Consider the following 19,796-nt stretch of genomic DNA (forward strand, 5'->3'; position numbering starts at 1 on the left):
TAGGACTTGCATGTGATCTTGCATGAGAATAGCAAGAAAAAAATAAACACAAAACATTATAAGGTATAAGACTTAGTGGCTTGTTGAACAAAGGAGGTAAGAAAAAGAAATAAACCAATATGGCTGAGTAAACCTGAGAAGCCATAACAGAAAAATCAGTAGGGAGTGGGTGAGTGGATGGGAGAACTGGCTTTAGGGAAACCATCTCAATCTTGTCATTGTAGAGAACTACACTCTATAAGAAGCTATAGTGAGAATGATCAAAAATGGAATTTAGGAGATTGCTTAAAGATAGGTTAGTTCAATGGCCGAATTTTAAGATAAAGCTAAAGTAGTCACACAGGACCCTGAGTTTAGAAGGGCCAGTACTTCTTGGTTTAATGCTCTGCTCTTGCCCCCTTGAAATTCTTATTAATTGTTTAACAAGAGGCCCTGCATTTTCACGTTTCACTCGGCCGGCAAAGGAAGTAGCTAGTCTTGTGTACACTCCAGCCTTTCCCTGTTAGTCCTGAAAGAGTTATTTCATGAGTATGGGATTACCTTTTTCTCATACAATTCAAGGATTTGGGGGTGGGGGGATGGTTTGGTTCTCACTATACTGCATCATTTGTCACTAACATTAGTGTCTTCCTATTAGTTGCCATTTCCAGGTAGTAAATCACCGTGATGGCAATTGGTCTGAGACATAGCTCTCCTTTAAACTGCTAACAAGTGACCCCTGATTCTCCTTCGGAGGAGATGTGGGGTCTCAGTGTGGAGACACTGTCACATTCATGAAGACTGAATCTGCCACCTGTAACATCGCATGTCAAATCGACTCATGTCACATAGGCTTGCTGAGACTGAAATGACCTTGGACGGACAGTGAAGAAATGACACATCTTCTCCTCAGGAGGTTATAGCTCATGATAGCTAAGCTAGACAAATTTTCCCAGAACCAATATTATTGAGCAAGAAAAAAAAAACTATTGTGCAAAAGAGAACTACTTCTTCTATTATGAGGTAAAGAGTAGGAGAAGTAGAATAGAGATACTGAGTCTAGAAAAACAGGTTCCAACATTAATCTCATCTATAATAATAAAAGTATAGTATGTTAATTAGACTGAACAGCCGAATGACCTTCCAGATGTCCTTCCAGACGACCTTCCAGACAAAGCCGTGGCTGCGAGGGCCAAGCCCCTTGCACGAATTTCGTGCATCAGGCCTCTAGTAAAAATAATAGTTTTACATGGAAATGAATCTCAATCTCAGCAACCAATTTACTTTGTTCCTTTATTAATAGTCAGTGAGTATTAGCTGGTGGTGTTTGAAACACCATAACTTTATAAACTGCAAAGTACTTACAGCCATATTTTATTTCTAGAATACTGCGGTTTCATGATTAGTACCTGCAGTTTCATTTGTTGAGGAGCAGGAAGAAAAATAGACACATCTGGTAGCAAGAAATAACGGCCTCGTCCACCTCCACCTTCTCCATGTCTGTGAGTTCTTTCTCTTTTTCTTTTGCTCAATCCCTCTACTCCCTCCAAACATCACTGCCCCCACCAGAGCTGTCTGCCTGCTCTCTATCTATGAGTCTATCTCTATTTTGCTTGGCAGTTTAGTTTGTTCATTAAATTCCACATCTGAGTGAGATCATATGGTACTTGCCTTTCTCGGACTGGCTTATTTCACTTAGCATAATGTCTGCCAGGTCCATCCATGCTGTCCCAAAGCATCAAAGGGTGATGGGGGAAAAATAAAATAATAAAGGAAGAAAAAAATAGCAAATGTCCCCACATATATAAATGTTATTTAGCAGTTTATTAAGTTTTTGAACAAGTAAGAAACTTACTAGTGATAAAGCACCAAAATTAGTTCTTTATAAAAGTAACAGACAGTCAAAGAATTTTAAACAGACCAATTGTATAACCTTGGGCAAATTGATCAGTCAAGGGATCTGCTTTCTTTATTTGTAAAGTAAAGGTAATAATAGAACCTAATTTAAACTTGTTAGAGGAATGCCTCTCATACCATAAACATTCAACAAATGCCTTCTGCTACTGCAGCTTTAAACAAAAGAGAGACATAACAGCAAGCAACCATCTTTATTTTAAGTGGAACCTCAATGATTGCTTTTAAGCACACAAAATTAAACATTCAGAAGCAAAGAATGGGGAAAGTAAGTGGGGGACATAGACAGGTGTTTCTATAATTAAGTAACTTGGGCGGCAGAAGGGTTTTTCTCCTGATTATCAAGCATGGAGAGCTGCTTCCTACTCTACCAGTGAACAAAGGCATCCTCTTCGGCTCAGGTAGCACACAGTACTGCGGTTCCATCAGTGCTAGAGCAGGGCATCTCAGCCTCGTGTCTGTGGACTCCCAGAGGTCCATGGGACTGTAGAGGGTTGATAATCTCCCCTGAAGTTGGATGCAAAACATGGTGTGAGTGTGGGTGTTTGGAGAGTATTTCTCTGACTGGTACCCAAGCCTTCTCTCTGCCTGTCTCATCCTACCTGGCCCCGAAGGCCCAACTCAAATCCCATCTCCTCCTAGAAGCCTTCTTCCAGCCTGAAATGACCTTGGACTAACCATGAAGAATTGACACATCTCCCCCAGTCCCTGAACCCAGGGAAACTCTCCTAGAAGCCTAGGGATTTTCTCACCTATATCTTTCACCTGTCCTTTGGCACATATTGGTCTGTTTCCCCAATATATTGGGAGGTCCTAGAGGGTGGGTGCCATTTGTGTCTTGTTGCCTTTGTGTTCCCAACACAACACACCAACATGGGGGGTCTTCTGTGAGTATGTGGTGAGTCTGTTGCTATTGGGAATGTCTGAGGATCTCTTCTGGCATACTCCACAAGATCTAGAAAACTGCCCCAAATACCTCTCCTGTTCACCTTGCTCCCACCTTCAGGCTGACCTCCTTAGATTCCACTGGTACTTCATGTACCATTGAACATTTCATGTGTGTTCATCCCATTTATATTATGAGTTTATTTTCTTTGCATTGATGACATGTTCAGATATGGATTTGTGGAACAGTATTTCTAAATTATCATTAAGATTGTGTGATAAAATTTGTCCAGGATTTTAAGTGCCATTTGTCTAGTTTTGTTATTGCTGGTATTTCTCTACTGATGAATAATAAACTAATCTCCTGAATAGAGCTTTAATCTACACTGAAAAAGCAGGGATTTACACTCAGAAAAATGCACCTCTCCCTTCTTCAGCTGAACTGTGATAAAAGTGGTGGAGATACACGATGTGAGTTAGCAAGGCTTCCTTTAGAAACGCATAGTCCCCTCCGGATGCGTGCGCGGGAGTGTGTGTGTTTACCCACTTTGTGAGATACTGTTTCTCCACCTCCATGGCAACACCCACCAGGAACCCCTTCGTTTAATTAAAATTAAAATTGTTTGCAGACTCGATTGTCCTTTACTAAATTGGAGATTCTGAGGAATGAAGACCAGAGCTCCCTTTTTTTGGAGCCTTCCAGTGGGTTGAACATACACAGCGCTTTGCATATGGGAGATTCACAATCCATTTTAGCTTAATCTGAAAGAGGGCATCCATAACGATTTGGATATTAAGGGGATGCTCATTGGAACACTGCAGGTTTTGGTGAGAAAGGCACACGCTTACTGAAACGGCTCCTTCAGAAGGATCGCAAATAGCAAGGAGGTTGCAATTGCTCATCAGCAGAATGTCCTTTCTGGCCGGTGGGAAACATGGCCGATCTACCAACAGGGACAGTTCTAAGGCAGAGAAGACCCCGAGTCCCAGGGCTGGAACTTGCTCTCCTTGATAAATGCACAGGCAAGATCTTCCCAAGTTATTCCTTAAAAGAATGTGTGGCTCTACATTGTCAGGGGCAGACTTTTCGATTAAAGGCCAAGAACTATGCTTTCTGTCCCAGCTCCGCCCTTTGACCAGTTTTAGTGTGTTTAGATCGCAACTCCCCTGCTGGGGGCCAACTTGGGGCCCTCCACACGTGCTTGCAACATGTGTGAATGCGTTAAAGCATCAGGTGGGGCGGTTTCATTTTCTGTCAAGCGTCTCAGGAAACAATGTTCCAACGCAAAGGGGACCAGAGTGTCTGTAAGAAGCGTGGACTCTGACTGAAGTCCCTAGATTGGGCTCTAAGAATCCTCCTCTGCAAGCCCACCTTTCTCTTCCTGGTGGGAGGCCTCCAGGAAAAGCCTAAATGAAACTGTTTGAAAAGACTGTCTGACTGTGTGACACTTTCCTCCAGATAAAGAATTAATATCTTTTAAGTTTATCGAATGATAAAAACCTATTATTTAGATGGTCTCTGGCACATACAGCAGTGAGAATGACCCAGGAATCGAATATGCGTATTGTCCTTTTTCTGATTTTAGGGTAACATTGATCCCAAAGGACTTGATAAAACACACAGAACAAAAAAGTCCAGCCACTTTCACAGTAAACACACTAGCCAAGTACTGCAGAATAACTATTTTTTCTATTCTTATTTCATGCATAAGGCTATATATAAGAGAATATTAAATGTCTTTTTTTTTTCCTTTTGGAAGAAGAAAGATTACAAAAAACCCCTGCAAGATTCAAATATCCCTTCCTCCTTAAACTCTGCTTTTCTCCTGGTTCTACTCACCACCACCCCCCTCCTGTCCCGTTCCTGTACAGTTGCACAGGATGTCTCCACGAGTACTCGCTGATCCAATACTCCAGATTAGTGTTCACTCTCTAGTCCAGTGATGGCGAACCTATGACACGCGTGTCAGAGGTGACACGCGAACTCATTTTTTTGGTTGATTTTTCTTTGTTAAATGGCATTTAAATATATAAAATAAATATCAAAAATATAAATCTTTGTTTTACTATGGTTGCAAATATCAAAAAATTTCTGTAGGTGACATGGCACCAGAGTTAAGTTAGGGTTTTTCAAAATGCTGACACGCTGAGCTCAAAAGGTTTGCCATCACTGCTCTAGGCTCATACACATAAACTAAGTCTCCTCAATGCATTTTCCCTTACCTCCCACAGACTTATGTGGGACACTCTATAATTCTGAAATGCTTGGCAAATTACTGCCCACTTAACATCCACTACATTATATTTAACTAAAGTTTGCTATAGAGATTGAGAAAATAGCACATCTGGTTAGAGTAACTAACTCCTTAAGGGAATTAAGTTGTGGGTGTCTCTTAACAAATGCTTAGCTTGGAGGAAAACAAAACCAGCTATCTAGATGCTCTTCGTAACTACCAGGAGGTATAATTTCTCTTAGATAAGTATAACGTGTACCTTCATTCTAGTCCTCTCTTCTGGCAGAACAATCTTAGGTACTGTGCTTTGCAATTATTTATGTATATAGTCACCTACTTTGCTCCCAACTCCACAGCACAAGTTGTAAAGATCATCTATAATAATAAAAGCATAATATGCTAATTAGACCAGACGTCCTTCCAGACGACCTTCCGGACAAAGCCGGGACTGGCAGAGCCCCTTTCACAATTTTCATGCATCGGGCCTCTAGTTAATGTATGAAGAGGCTTCTGAAAAGAATGGTCGATCTACTTGGTGAATCTACAGAGAATTCATGGTACACTCATGAGCCTGTAAAAATGTAAACAAATAGGTAGTGGCTTTCAGTGGAAATGAGATGAAATGTAAGTTTATGTTTCTTCCTCCAAAATCCCTTCCGTCAAAATATAATATTTGATAGAAATTAGGACTTTTTCCTTTCGCCTCATCGCTGCTGGGTCAGGATGCTCAGCCTGTAATCAGAGTTGCCTATCTAATGTGCAATCATCCAGGTTCCTGGGCTCCATTGCAGAGGTTCTAACTCTCTGGCTCAATGTAGAGCTCAGAATCCTCACCCCGTGGTGATTCTGCGACAAGTGGGACTTCTCTTTAAAGAGATACACTCTAGCCCTGACCGGTTTGGCTCAGTGGATAGAGCACTGGCCTGCAGACTGAAGGGTCCCAGATTTGATTCCAGTCAAGGGCATGTCCCTTGGTTGCAGCCACAAGCCCAGTGGTGGGTGTGCAGGAGGCAGCTGACCGATGTTTCTCTCTCATCGATGTTTCTAGCTCTCTATCCCTCTCCCTTCCTCTCTGTAAAAAATCAATAAAATATATATTTTTTAAAAAGTTTTAAAGAGATACACTCTAGGCTCTAGGCCAGTTATTCTTGAACTTCAGCAGGAACCCTTTGTGAACCACTGTTCTAGCGTAAATGAATATGTTTGCCCAATACGACATAGAAAAGCTATGTGTTCCCAAGCCTTCAACATCCCTTCAGTCAACCCTCACCTACCTTTCCTGTTTCATGGAACCCCTATTGTGAGGCTCCCCAACATTCAGCCAAAGCAGTCCCCTACCATTCCCCCTAAGGGTTCAGATCTTAGTATGGTTTTTACCTAGTTGTGCATGTATCTGTCTTCTCCACCATATTTTTCACTCCCCAAACTAGACTTCAGACAATTCTTATTCCCCCTGAAGCCCTGCAGAAAGCACACCAGCAGCATTAAAACTGAACTGACCCATAGCCTTGAACACAGTGATTCATAGACATGGTCCAAGGACCTCTGGGGTTTACCTAAGACCTTTCATTGCTGGGACAGTAGGTTAAACGACTTCTGCAAATAATCGTTATTTGCCCTTTTCACTGTGCTGATATTTGCAATGATGAAAGCCAAAGCGGCTGACACTTTACAAATCAAGACAGGCCCACACTGTGTTAACAGACATGCCCACACAAGGAAAAATCAAAATAGCCAGTTTCACCTAAGAACAACCTGAATGAAGCAGTAAGATTTAATAATTTTATAAAATCATAAACCTTGACTACAAATCCTTTATACTGGGCGATAAAATGGGAAGTTCACCTAAACATTTTCCTGATATTCAAATATAATGGTTGTGAGAAGACAAGCTCGTGTGATTGACAAGCAAGCTAAACCAGCTGCTTTTTTTCCCGCCCTCCCCAGAGAATATCAGTTTTACTTGAAAGAAAAATATGACAAACTATGGCTACTTCAACTCGGTATTTGACAGACGTTATCTCAGAAATGAACAACGTGAGCCTGTCACGTTAAGAACAACTGGCAGCACTTGTTGCCAATGATAAAATTAGACTTTTCCGGAGAAATTAGAAATTGAGACAATGGATCGCTGTGAGTTGGACAACTCCCCAATCCTTGACGCCTTAATGATACTAACTAATGTGACTGTTTGGTATTGCGTAATGAAGTCTGCCACCATGTGAAGACCTCGGTCGTTGAGTGAGCCAATACTTTTGAAATGACCTTTGTATGATGTTTCAGGACCACGTGCACATGAGAGTCCCATTCAAAGTACCATGCACAGCAATGGATTTTATTGATAATGCAACAGACTCCCAGAAGTTCAGATTCAATATGGCAACTCATTTTGAAAGAACTACTATTTGTTGGGTTTCAGTGTTGTTTCAAAGAAAAATACCCATAATTATCTGAGTAGGTGATTAAAATATTAAAATACCTTCCCAACTATATGTGTGTGTACATAGAGCTAGCTTTTCTTTTTAAATATATTTTTATTGATTTCAGAGAGGAAGGGAGAGGGAGAGAGAGATAGAAACATCAATGATGAGAGAGAATCACTGATCAGTTGCCTCCTGCATGCCCCACACTGGGGATCAAGCCCACAATCCGGGCATGTGCCCTGATCAAGAATCAAACTGTGACCTCCTGGTTCATAGGCCTACGCTCAACCACTGTGCCACGCAGGCCGGGCAAAACTAGCTTTTCTGCAGGTACTTCACTCAGAGTAACATATCACAACAGATTGAACACAGAGCCACATATGAAAATCCAGCTGTTTTCTATTAAACTAGATTTAAAAGAAACTTACAAAAATGTAAAATAATGTCATTTCTCACACAATGGTTTGGTTATGGAAAATATAATTTTCTATAAAAACATTATGTTAGGAGTTTTATTGCTTTCACCAACGCCCCAACTCTCTCTCTCTCCTCTCTCTCTCTCTCCTCTGCGCCCACGCACGGGAACACACTCACCCTCCCCTCCCACCCAGTCTGGTTTTTAAAGGCTTTAATTTTCTTTTTCCTCCTGGGGCATCGTTGTTAATAAAAAGACGGAAAAAAAACCAAAACATTATTTTAGTACATAATAGATTTTTATTGTTATTTTAGATGAATTCATGCATAAACATTTTTATACATTTTCCTTTTAAATTTCTAATGTGGTAAGTATCTTCACACATAAATAAAAGCTTTGGGGAGATTCTCAATCATTTTAAGAGTATGAAAAGGTTCTGAGACGCCAACGTTTGCCAATGCCACTTGAGCCTATCCAGACTTGCCTTCTCAGCCTTGCTGGCAGGGTGGCCCTGGAGGAAATGTGACAGCAGTGTTGCTGCCTTTAGTATGGTGTTGGCAATGTTTGAGGAGGGGGTGGCATCCTCAGCTCTCCGCCTGTTCAGAGTTGCTTGCCCACTCAGGGCAATATTTAAGTCATTATTTTCCCGGCACTGTATATCTTTGTTCCACGGAGGAACAAAAGGGGACATTTTCTCAAGTTGTGAGGAAGAGAGAATTCTCTGGAGACATTGTCATGTCTCCAGAAAGGTAGATGCTTCCTTTGCATAGGTGCACAAGGAGCCCTGGCCCGAGGGCAGAGATGCAGGCAGGTGAAGGCTGCAGTATTTCTCAGCCATGAGGTGAAGTGGATGGGATCTTTCTTTAAAAGTCTCAAAATGTTTTCCTGAACCTTAACTTCCATACCTAGCATTGGCTTATGTATCCTAGAAGGGAGAATAAGAGGAAGGGGGAAATGTGGAAGATTAAAAAGACAAAAGGAAAGAAAAAAGCAGGGAGAGAAGGAAGGAAGGAAGGAGAATGGGGGGTGGGGGTGGTGGCCAAGCTGGGTAGTAAATCAAGTTAATTTCACTCCCAAGCCCACGCGATTAAACTCTATGTATTAGCCAGTGTCATCATTAGCCATGTAACTGTAGCATTTTCTTAAATCTGGACCATTCGATATAATACTTAGAGACAGCATCATTTTATCTTGAAAAGAATTCAGTACTGTGGAAAGGGAAACCACTGGCAAACTGAATTATATGGACAAAAGTCCCCTGCTCCTGGTCCCTGATTGGTCTGTCCTCATGCAAATGAGGATTCCCAACCTTGAAGTTTGATTAATCCAAAAGGCACTGTCCTGATTGGTCAGAATAGAGCCACTCTGGTTGGTCAAAGCTGTGCAGCTCCGATTGGGTAGGAAAAGCCTCAGTTCTATTGGTAGAAATAGGTTTCCAGGAACTCCTTTATAAGGGCTGGCTCAGATGGCAGTAACGCTTCCGCAAGGCTTCTCCTTCAAGTGCAGTTTGCCCAAGAAGCCTTGCAGGAATGGCTTCTAGGTTCTGTTGTTTGTTTGTTTGTTTTTTAATTTGGCCGCCAGGAGCCTTTCCTAGTAGAGGTCGTCTTCCTCAGGGTTCACAAAGTACACAACACAAATCACTTTATCCCAAGTGCAGTGCGAGATGGGTGGCGTGGATCTCCATGGACCGCACTACTGTCTGCCTCCTCTTGTGGCAGGTGGACCTGTGCTCCCAGCCTGAAAAAGGCCAGTGATGCTGTTTGCCTTTCGGTCTGAGTGTGGTGTGTTTGCCTTGGCAGCCACATCCTACCCATGCACGAAGCCCTGGCACCTGTGACTTCTGTGAATTGCCTTCCCTACCCTTGAATTATTAGTCAACACGGGCAGCAGACAGGGTGAGGGGGGCAAAGGGGATGCCACTCTGCCATTTGCCCAGCTGACCTCTTGCCCCCGTTGTAAATCCTGAGAAGGCAGTTCGTCTAGACTCACCCTGTTCCTCCCACGTGGAGCGGGAGTTGGCTTCATGGTGTGAGCCAACAGGAGAACCCCACCTCGGGTGGGGAGCGCCTGCGAAGGGCCGGCGAAGCTGCTGGCCACGTTTCTCTGGCAGGAACTGGAGAAGCAGCAGCTGCCAAGGGTCCCAGCTGTGACTCATCCCGTGCAGCCTGCCGGTGGCTCTTCTCACTCCACAAGGACGCAGCCTGCTCCGTGCCCCATATGTTGGACAGAAAGCATCTACCTTCCCTTTAAAATTAAAGGGGAAAAGAAAGAACAGCAGGTAAAATGATAATTTCCTGGCCTTTGTCTCTTCTCTTGCTTTCTGCTAAGTGGCCAGAGATGCTGACGATTACTTCAGAGTGGGAGTGACGAGATGTCAGTGCCTCCGAAACCATCTGTACCCTTCCTCTACCTCTGCTCCCACAGCCCCGCCTCCCCACCCCAACCACCTGCCCCGGGACCGGGGGGACCTAAATGATTTGGATGGATTGCGGATCGTAGAAATAAGTGGGGACTGAGAGCTTGTGCGAGTGGCAGGGTGTTCCCAGCCTGATCAGGGCAGCTGAAAAGGAGCAAGGACATTTAGAGAGAGAAATAAATACATTTGTTTTTCCTTTCCCCCACCTTTCCTCCCTGTCCGCTCCTACCCTCTCTTCTGCTCCTCTCTCCTTTCTTTACTTTTCTTCCTTTCCATTATCTATCATCTATCTATCTATCTATCTATCTATCATCTATCTATCTATCTATCACTCTATCTATCACTCTATATCTCTGTCTCCCTACTCTTTCTCTCTTCTCTCCCAAATCATGAAATTGAATATTAATAAGTTTATAATATCTGGGGGGGACGGGGGGAAGAATAGCATTTGGGAGTGTATTTTCACTTCCCAAATGGCCCATCCTGAGCCTTCTGGTCCCTGCGAACTGGTGTGTTTTCTGTTTGGTTTGGTTTTTGCTTAAACCAGTCCCCACCGATAGCCACAGCGCACTTTGAGATTGCATGGAGGTCCACAGCGCCTCTGGTCTGAGCTGGGAATAGAAGTCACAAAACTCCCAAGTATTGCTTGCTGTCCTGAGGTTACAGAAAGGCAGCAGAGAGCACTGGTGAGTCAGCACAGCATTTGTCACTGTGACTCTCATGGCCCCCAGAAAGAACTCCCGAGTATGGAGGACATCTGCATGACACCCTCTGCATGGCATTAGTTAGAATCATTGTTCTCTGAGAAACGTAGTCCAAAAGCTCTGGGAAGCCAGGAGAATGCCCCAGACTTACTTCTTTCCATGTAAGAATTACAAAAGAAGAAGAGAATAAATAACACGCAAGCAGAGAGGCAGGGTCAGAGAATGAAATAAAATAATAATAAAGATAATGCGTAAGAAAATCACTTTTGGTCTTCAAAGAAAAAAAAGGGATGTATAAAAAAAAAGAAAAGAATTTTTGTTGTTAATCCTCACTTGAGGATATTTTTCCATAGATTTTTAGAGAGAGTGGAAGGGAAGGGGAGAGAGAGAGAGAGAGAGAGAGAGAGAGAGAGAAACATCAATGTGAGAGAGACACTTTGATTGACTGCCTTCCACACAAGCTCCAACCAGGGCTGGGGACTGGCCTCAAGCCTGCAACCAAGACATGTGCCCTTGACCAGAATGGAACCTGGGACCCTTCAGTCTGCAGACCAATATTCTATCCACTGAGCAAACCAGCTAGAGCAGGAAAATGACTTTTAACAGGACCCCCAACTGTCAGATTTTTTGTTTTGGGGGGACGGGTTTTGGGACATTGTTTTTGTATTGAAGGCAGCTAGCAGGCCAGGCTAGCATTGGAAGACTATTTCTTGCTGAGTCGCCCAAGGAAAGGCCAGCGGATCCCGAGGCATAAGAGCAGGGAATCTGGCTGGTAGGTGCTGTTACTGAAGCCACTGGTAGCCAGTCTCTCACCACAGTTCACAACTTGGCTTTTCAGATGTTTCCAAAGGATCAGGTTTCCTTTGGCTCAGAGAGCAGACCTGGCTGGAGGCCTCCATCTCATAAACTCTACTGCCAACATCGAACAGTTGCTAGGCTCACAGAGGCACTATCATGTCATCATGGGCTTGTTTGGCCTGGGCCCAGTTTGGTGACCTCCTTGGAAAAGCCATCACTTCTCTGGCCCTCGATCTCTTAGTCTCTAAAGTGAGAACATGACTCAGTGATTGTCAAACATCACAATCTAGATGGAAAAATAATGTTTTACTTCAGGACTCGATATAAGTTTGATTTCTATATTTTATTTTAATATTATAATATCTATATTCAATAACTGAAGTAAATATTTATAAAACAGTATTTATCCTTACTACCTGCAATATACTTCCTCCTTTCTCTCTCTATTGCTGGTCATGACTCATTAAATTAAGATTTCATCACTCTCCAAAGGCATCAAAACCCACAGTTTCAAATCTCTGATCTAGATCATACATTCATTCAAGAAATATTTATTAAATGACAACATGCACCAGGTTGCCAGGTGCTGTTCTAAGTTCAGCAGAGAACTAAACACACAAAAATGCTTGTCCTCCTAGAGCTTACAACTGGAAGGGGATATATTATGTATCTCAATAAACTACATGATGTCAGATGTTGTAGCCGATACTATTGGTACCCCACCCATACCTCTGGGCATCATATGATATCATCACTTCAGTGTGCTCTCTCCTATTCCAGGGACCAAGATCTGCATCTTTTTGCTTTGGGGCCTCTTCCAAAGTCACAGAAGTCTTATTTGCCCACCTTGAGGAGAAGCAGGAAATTAACACCCCATCTTCCAGGGTCCACAAGCAATGACTAATGGAAGTTGGTGTAGAAATACCCCAGCTCCTTCTCCACGTGGGTGGGGTAACCATGAGGCATCTCCCTAAGAAACCACTTCCATTTGAGTTCTTGGCACAATGTGTACTTCTGGGGTGACCCTAACTATGAACCAAGGTGGTAAGTGCTGTGGTATAGAATACATAGGAAAGAGGACAGGAAGGCCATGGCAGAAATTTTAAATGCAGAGGTTAGGGAAAGCTGTGCTAATAGGAAATGAGGGATATTTGAGGAAAGGCCTCAGGAGGGAGGGGAGAAAGATGTGTGGCTATGGGAGCGGGGGAGGGGATGTTTCAGGCAAAGGGTAAGACAGAGAATTAATGGGACAGGAGATGAGAGATATAACGGGCAGATCTAAGCAGATACTTTCAACTCCACTGTTTTATCTTATGTCTGTATGTTAGTGATGGAGGATAATAATATCTAGAAACCTGATTCAAAAGTGCCCCTTGTTATTTAAAGGCAGAAAATGTGCCAATGTCAGGCAGAGAGGCTAACGGAGGCAGCAGAGGCTGTGTGCGTACATTTCAGAACCTCCACCCGCGCTCACCGTGGTTTCATTAAACTGAGTTTCCGACAGTGGCCTGCAAGATTTCCCACTACTAACTACATCTATTGCCAGGTCTCAGGGACGGCCTGAGAGGTCTCACGTTCCTGATCGCTAACTGACCTGAACCTTTTCACTTGTTGATTTTGACCCAATACGATTGTGTTTTAGTATCAGTTTCCTCATCTAAAAACGGCCCAGCCAGCACTGGCACCGTCATGCATGTTTGGGAAACCCTCAGCCAGTCCCTTTGGTGGGGCGAGGGGAGCAGTAGGTGAAGGCAGTTGAGAAGTAACTTGGAGGCTGTTATGGGGAGAAGGGCCTACTCCTACTTTTCTACAGTCACATTTTAGAGAAAGGAATCCCTTCTATGCTAATCCAAACAAAGAGCCCATCTTTGCTTGAACCCTGTCAGTGACAAAGACCTCAGTGCTTCGCAAAATGGTGCTTCCAATTCTCAGGCTCCGTTGATGCCATTAAAAGTTCTCCATGATTTTGAATTACACTCCGAAGAACTCTCTAAGCAACTCAGAACCTACGTTTCCCTTTAAATGACTGCAAAAAAGCCAACCTACCTGGCTTCTTTCTCCTCAGCCAAACATCAGCAGGTCTATTAGGAAATCCCACACATAATGCAACGTCCAGCACTTGAACGTAACTTAGTGGTTGACAAGTCAACAACAATACTAACCATAAAGGTTACTGCCTACGTGATGCTGTTCCAAGTGCCTTTAATTTAATTATCTTATTTCATACATAAGCCATCCTATGCAGAAGGTGCAATTATCATTCCCAGTGTATAGATGAGAACACTAGAAAGCAGAAGCTCAGTAATTTGCCCCGGATACATAAGCAGTAAATTGTGGAGCCAGACGCTCAAACCGGTTAGTCTGACTCCAGAGTTCATATCGGTCACTACCCTCCGCTCTGCCACCTCTCCATGAACAAACCCACAGCTAGTTAGTGAGGGTCCAGACCAAGACTCAGACCTCTGGCTCCCAGGCCCATGCTTTGTCCACCGTGTCCTGTTACCCTGAGTGTGGGTAGGTTGTCCTTGGGAGAAAAGTAGGGGTATCTTGGGGAGGGAGAACTAGGGCACCAAATTCCTAAATCCAGATTCCCAGGGGAAATGCACATCTATTGAGTTTTACTTCTGATTACCAAACGGAGAAAATAACCTCCTTTATTTCTAAATTTAATCAGGAAAATCGACACTGGCATAGGCAGGAAGGCAGCCTTGCTGTAGAGAAGACACTAAGACTTTCCCAAATTCCCACACCTTGGGTACCAGTGAGGACAAAGCTCACGGAAGTCTTCAGTTTGAACCAGGAAGAAGCCATTGCCTGCAGCCACAGGGCCTTGCCACCTGAGGCTGTTGAGATGGCGAAAATGCAGTGGTGAAAGCTTCCTTTGTGTAATATCTTCCTTCTTCCCTAAGGAATTGAGAGGAAGAGAAAGAGAGGGCCTCAGCTTATAAAACTGAATCTGAAAGATTTTTATCAAGACAGTGAGCATTCTGAAAGGGCTTACAGGGCAAACATCTCAGAGAAAGGAAGCAAGGAGGGAGACAGAGATGACAATTGTCAATAGTATATTTTCGCGACAGCAGGCAAGGTGATCCATTTGAAATGAAGGTCAGGTCAGGTCACCTCCAAGGACTTGCCTCCTTCCTCTCCTCACAGGAGGAGCCTTATTCCATAAACATACTTCATAGTTCTCATTCAGACTCTGCTCAAGCTACATTATCAAGAGGCCCACTGTGACCCTCAGGCTTAATTGGAAACCTCCTATGCCCTTGCTCTGTTTTGTTTTACTTCTTAGCATATTTCACCATTGACTTGCTTGTTTGCTTTAGGTCTCTTCTCCTTCCAACCATATGTGTAATACAATGAATAATACGATGGAAGAGATCTCAGACTGAATTAAAAAAATTTTTTTCCTGCTATAATCCACCACCTAAAACTGAGCCTGGTATTTGTTGATGTATGAATGAATGGGGGAAAAAAAATCAATGAACAAAACTAAGAGGAAGCAAAGAAAGCAGACGGGTAAAGATAACAACAACAACAACAAAAGAATGATTCTGAGAGTAAAGAGACCTAAAATATGAAATTTGTAACCCAAATATGGATAGGAAGATTGGGCGAGATGAGAGAAGCTGGTCTTTAGTGATTTAAAAGATAGGAACGTTCATTCTGTCTGCAAACCAGCTGTGGGCCTTATTTTATTGGCTCTTTATCTCTGGCCTCAGACACACACACACACACACAAACATTCATGATAGCTTCTATATATTGAACCAGACATATGATCTGAATTAGCTCCAACCTTCACAATGACCCTGAAAACAATTATCCCCACTTGCAGCTGAGGAAAGTGAGGGCTAAAAGTTAAGCAATTTATTCACAATAGCCAAAAGTTGAAAACAACTCAAATGGGTGAATAGATAAGCAAAGTGGGGTATATCACTACAATAGAATAGTATTCATCTATGAAAAGAAATGAAGTAATGATACATGCTACAACATGGAAAAACTTAAAAAGCAGTGTGCTATGTGAAAGAAGCTAGGCACAAAAAGTCACATATTGTGGGATTTTTATTAATATGAAATAACCAGAATAAGTAAACCTATAAAAACATAAAGCAGATTCATTGTTGCCAGAGGCTGAGAAAAGAGACATGGGCAGTGTTTAATTAGTGTATATGGGGGTGATGAAAATGTTTGGAAACTAGATAGAGGTGATAGGTGCACAACTTTGGGAAGGTACTAAATGCCCTGTATTGCACATTTTAAATGGTTGACTTTATATTCATCTTAGTAAATTAAACTAAGTATTAAAAACATGCACAATGGTAAAGTGAGGTCTTCAAGTTGAAATGAAAGAACACTAAACAGCAATAAGAAAGTATATGAAAGTATAAAACTCACTGGTTAAAATAAATTTATAGACAAATACAGGATATTGTAATACTTTAATAATATAAATCACTTTTGATTTTAATATAAAGTTTAGAGACAAAAATATTAATAACAACTATAACTACAAATATTTGATAACAGATACACAATATAAAAATATATAAATTGTCACATCAGTAGCATAAAGTATTGGAGGTGGAATCAAAGTGTAGAGTTTTTATATGCAATAGAAGTAAAGTTGTTATCAGCTTAAAATAGACTCATAACGATAAGATGTCTTATGGAAGCCTCATGGTATCCACAAAGAAAATACCTATATAAGACCAAGAAAGACAAAAAAGGAAAGCATACTCCAAAAAAATCAACAAAATATGAAAGACAGTTGAGGCAAAGAGGAGCAAAAGAACTACATGACAGAAAATAGTTAAAATGTAAATCCTTTTCTTTTTAATAAATCCGTTTCAATCAATAATTACTTTAAATGTAAATGAATTAAAGTTCTCAATCAAAGGACATTAGAGTGGGAAATGGATTAAACAAACAAGATCCAACTATATGCTACTTGCAACAGACTCACTTCAGATTTAAGGACAAACATGGGCTGAAAGTGAAGATATTTAAAAAATATTCCATGTAAATGATAAAAAAAAAGAAAGCAGAGATAGCTATAGTTATATCATCAATATAGACTTTAAGTCAAAAACTGTGACTAGAGGCAAAAATCAACATTATATAGTGATAAAAATATCAATTCACCAAGAAGATAAAACACTTACAAATACATATGCACCCAACAATAGAGTACCTCTTAAATATATAACGCAAACATTAACTAATCTGAAAGAAGAAACAGACAATAATACAATAATATTAAAATACATCAATAACCCACTTTCAATAATGGATAGAACAATCAGACAGAAGATCAATAGGGAAACAAAGGACTAGAAAACCCTCCAGTGTTTCTCAACCTTCCTAAAGCCGCGACCCTTTAATACAGTTCCTCATGTTGTGGTGACCCCCCAACCATAAAATTATTTTCGTTGCTACTTCATAACTGTAATTTTGCTACTGTTATGAATCGTAATGTAAATCTCTGATATGCTATATGTTTTCCGATGGCTGCGACCCACAGGTTGAGAACTGCTGCTAGTATAAGCAAACTAGACCTAACAGGCATATACAGAACAATCCACCCACCAGCAGAAGCATACACATTCTTTTCAAGCACATACATAACATTTCTCAGTAAAGAGCACATGGTAGGCCATAAAACTAGTCTTAATAATTTTAAGAAAATTGAAATCATACCAAGTATCTTTCCAAATGTAATGAAATGAAACTAGAAATCAATAGCAGAAGAATAACTGGAAAATTCACAAATATGTGGAAATTTAAAAGACATTCCTGAACAACCACTGGGTCAAAAAAGATATCAAAAGAGAAATCAGAAAATTACTTATGACAAATAAAAACATAACATACAAATTATGGAATGCAGCAAACGCAGTACTAGGAGGGAAACATATAGTAATGAATACCTACATTGAGAAAGATTTAGCCCTGGCCTGTGTGGCTCAATTGGTTGAGCATTGTCCCATGTACAAAAAGGTCACTGGTTTGATTGTCAGTAAGGGCATATGCCCTGGTTGTGGGCTTGATCCCCAGTAGGAGGTGTGAAGGAGGCAGCTAACCAATGTCTCTCTCTCATATTGGTGTTTCCTCTCCCTCTCCCTTCCACTCTAAAATCAATTATAAAAAACATATTAAAAAGATTTTTTTAAAAATATATTTTATTGATTTTTTACAGAGAGGAAGGGAGAGGGGATAGAGAGTTAGAAACATCGATGAGAGAGAAACATCGATCAGCTGCCTCTTGCACACCTCCCACTGGGGATGTGCCCGAAACCAAGGTACATGCCCTTGGCCGGAATCGAACCTGGGACCTTTCAGTCCACAGGCCGACGCTCTATCCGCTGAGCCAAACCGGTTAGGGCTAAAAAGATTTTTTTTAAAAATACCTGACCTTAAAGCTCAAGGAACTAGATAAAGAAAATAAACTAAGTCCAAAGTTAGCGTAAGGAAGAAAAAAATAGAGATTAGAGCAGAAATAAATGAAATAGAAAAATTAAAGATTGATTTTTTTAAAGATAAATGAAATTGACATTCTTTAGTTAGATTAAGAAAAAAGATAGAAGATTCAAATAAATAATACCAGAAATGAAAGAGGACATATTATATCTAATACCACAGAAATAAAAATGATCATGAAACTGTTATGAACAATTATATGCCAACAAATTGAGTAACAGAAGAAATGGATAGATCCCTAGAAACACAATCTATACAGAATGAATCATAAAAAAATTAAAAATCTGAACAAACCAACAACGAATAAGGAAATTATGTCAAGAATTAAAAACATGTCAATCAAGAAAACTCTAGAATCATATGGCTTCACTAGTGAATTCTACCAAATATTTGAAGAGTGAATATTAATCCTTCTTAAACTCTTTCAAGAATCGAAGAGGAGAAAAACCATCCAAATTCATTTTATAAGGCCAACATTTTCCTGATGCCAAAGCCAGACAAAGACACTAGAAACTAAAGTGCAATATCCCTGATGAACAACTGCAAAAATCCTCAACGAAATACTCTCAAACCAAATTCAACAGCATATTAAAAGAATCATACACTGTGACCAAGTGGAACTTACTAGTATATGTAGGATGCAAGGATAGTTCAACATATGCAAATCAATTGTATTTTTCTAGAAACAGAGAAATCGGGGCCCCACCCTAAACCTCCTGAATTAGCAGCTTTGCAAGTGACAGCTGGACTCAGTACCTTTGAGGCACTCCTCAGGTGATGGTGGTGTGCAGCCAGGGTTAAGAACCCACTGGTACTGATGGAAGGCGTTGAGAGCACAGTGAGTCAGGGAAGCTGAGGAGTGTAGATCATTCTTTCACCAAGTTTTCCAGGTGAAAACAGGAGTGAATTCAATTGTAAAGCCGCCAAAAGGGTTAGCCGGGTTCAGGAAGATGTGAGTCTCATGTAGGCTGAGATGAAGGAGCCTGGGACAGAAGAGCTGAAGTACGCCTGGGGAAAGGGGAAGGGGAAAAAAGCAACTTCGTGTTTCTGGACTTTCTGTGAGTTGTCAGGCATTTTATATAGACCAGTGGTTTTCAACCTTGGCTGCACATTAGAATCACCTGGGAACCTTTTTAAAATCCTGATTTCTGGGCCTCATCCTCTGGAAATTCTGTTTCTTTGTTATGGGGTGGGGCCACACCATTAGTAAACAAAGAAACAGAATTTCCGGAGGGTGAGGCCCAGAAACCAGGATTTTAAAAAGATTCCCAGGTGATTCTAATGTGCAGCCAAGGTTGAGAACCACTGATATAGACTATCACCGTTATTATCCCCTTTACCGGTGATAAAAAAAAACACCACACCATGATTATTATTTTGAAGCATATATTACCGCATCCAATTTACCGTGAGACAGTGGAGCTCCGGGAAGCCAAATGAATAACAGTAAGGACCAAAACCATGCCAAGGGCTGAGCTCTTTCCTCTGCATCTGCCTTGGACCAAGGTCTTGGAGGCAGGGGGAGGGATGGGGGCCAGGAATAGC

This window comes from Myotis brandtii, unplaced genomic scaffold, assembly GCF_000412655.1.
Source record: "Myotis brandtii unplaced genomic scaffold, ASM41265v1 scaffold384, whole genome shotgun sequence".
Classification (NCBI taxonomy): Eukaryota; Metazoa; Chordata; class Mammalia; order Chiroptera; family Vespertilionidae; genus Myotis; species Myotis brandtii.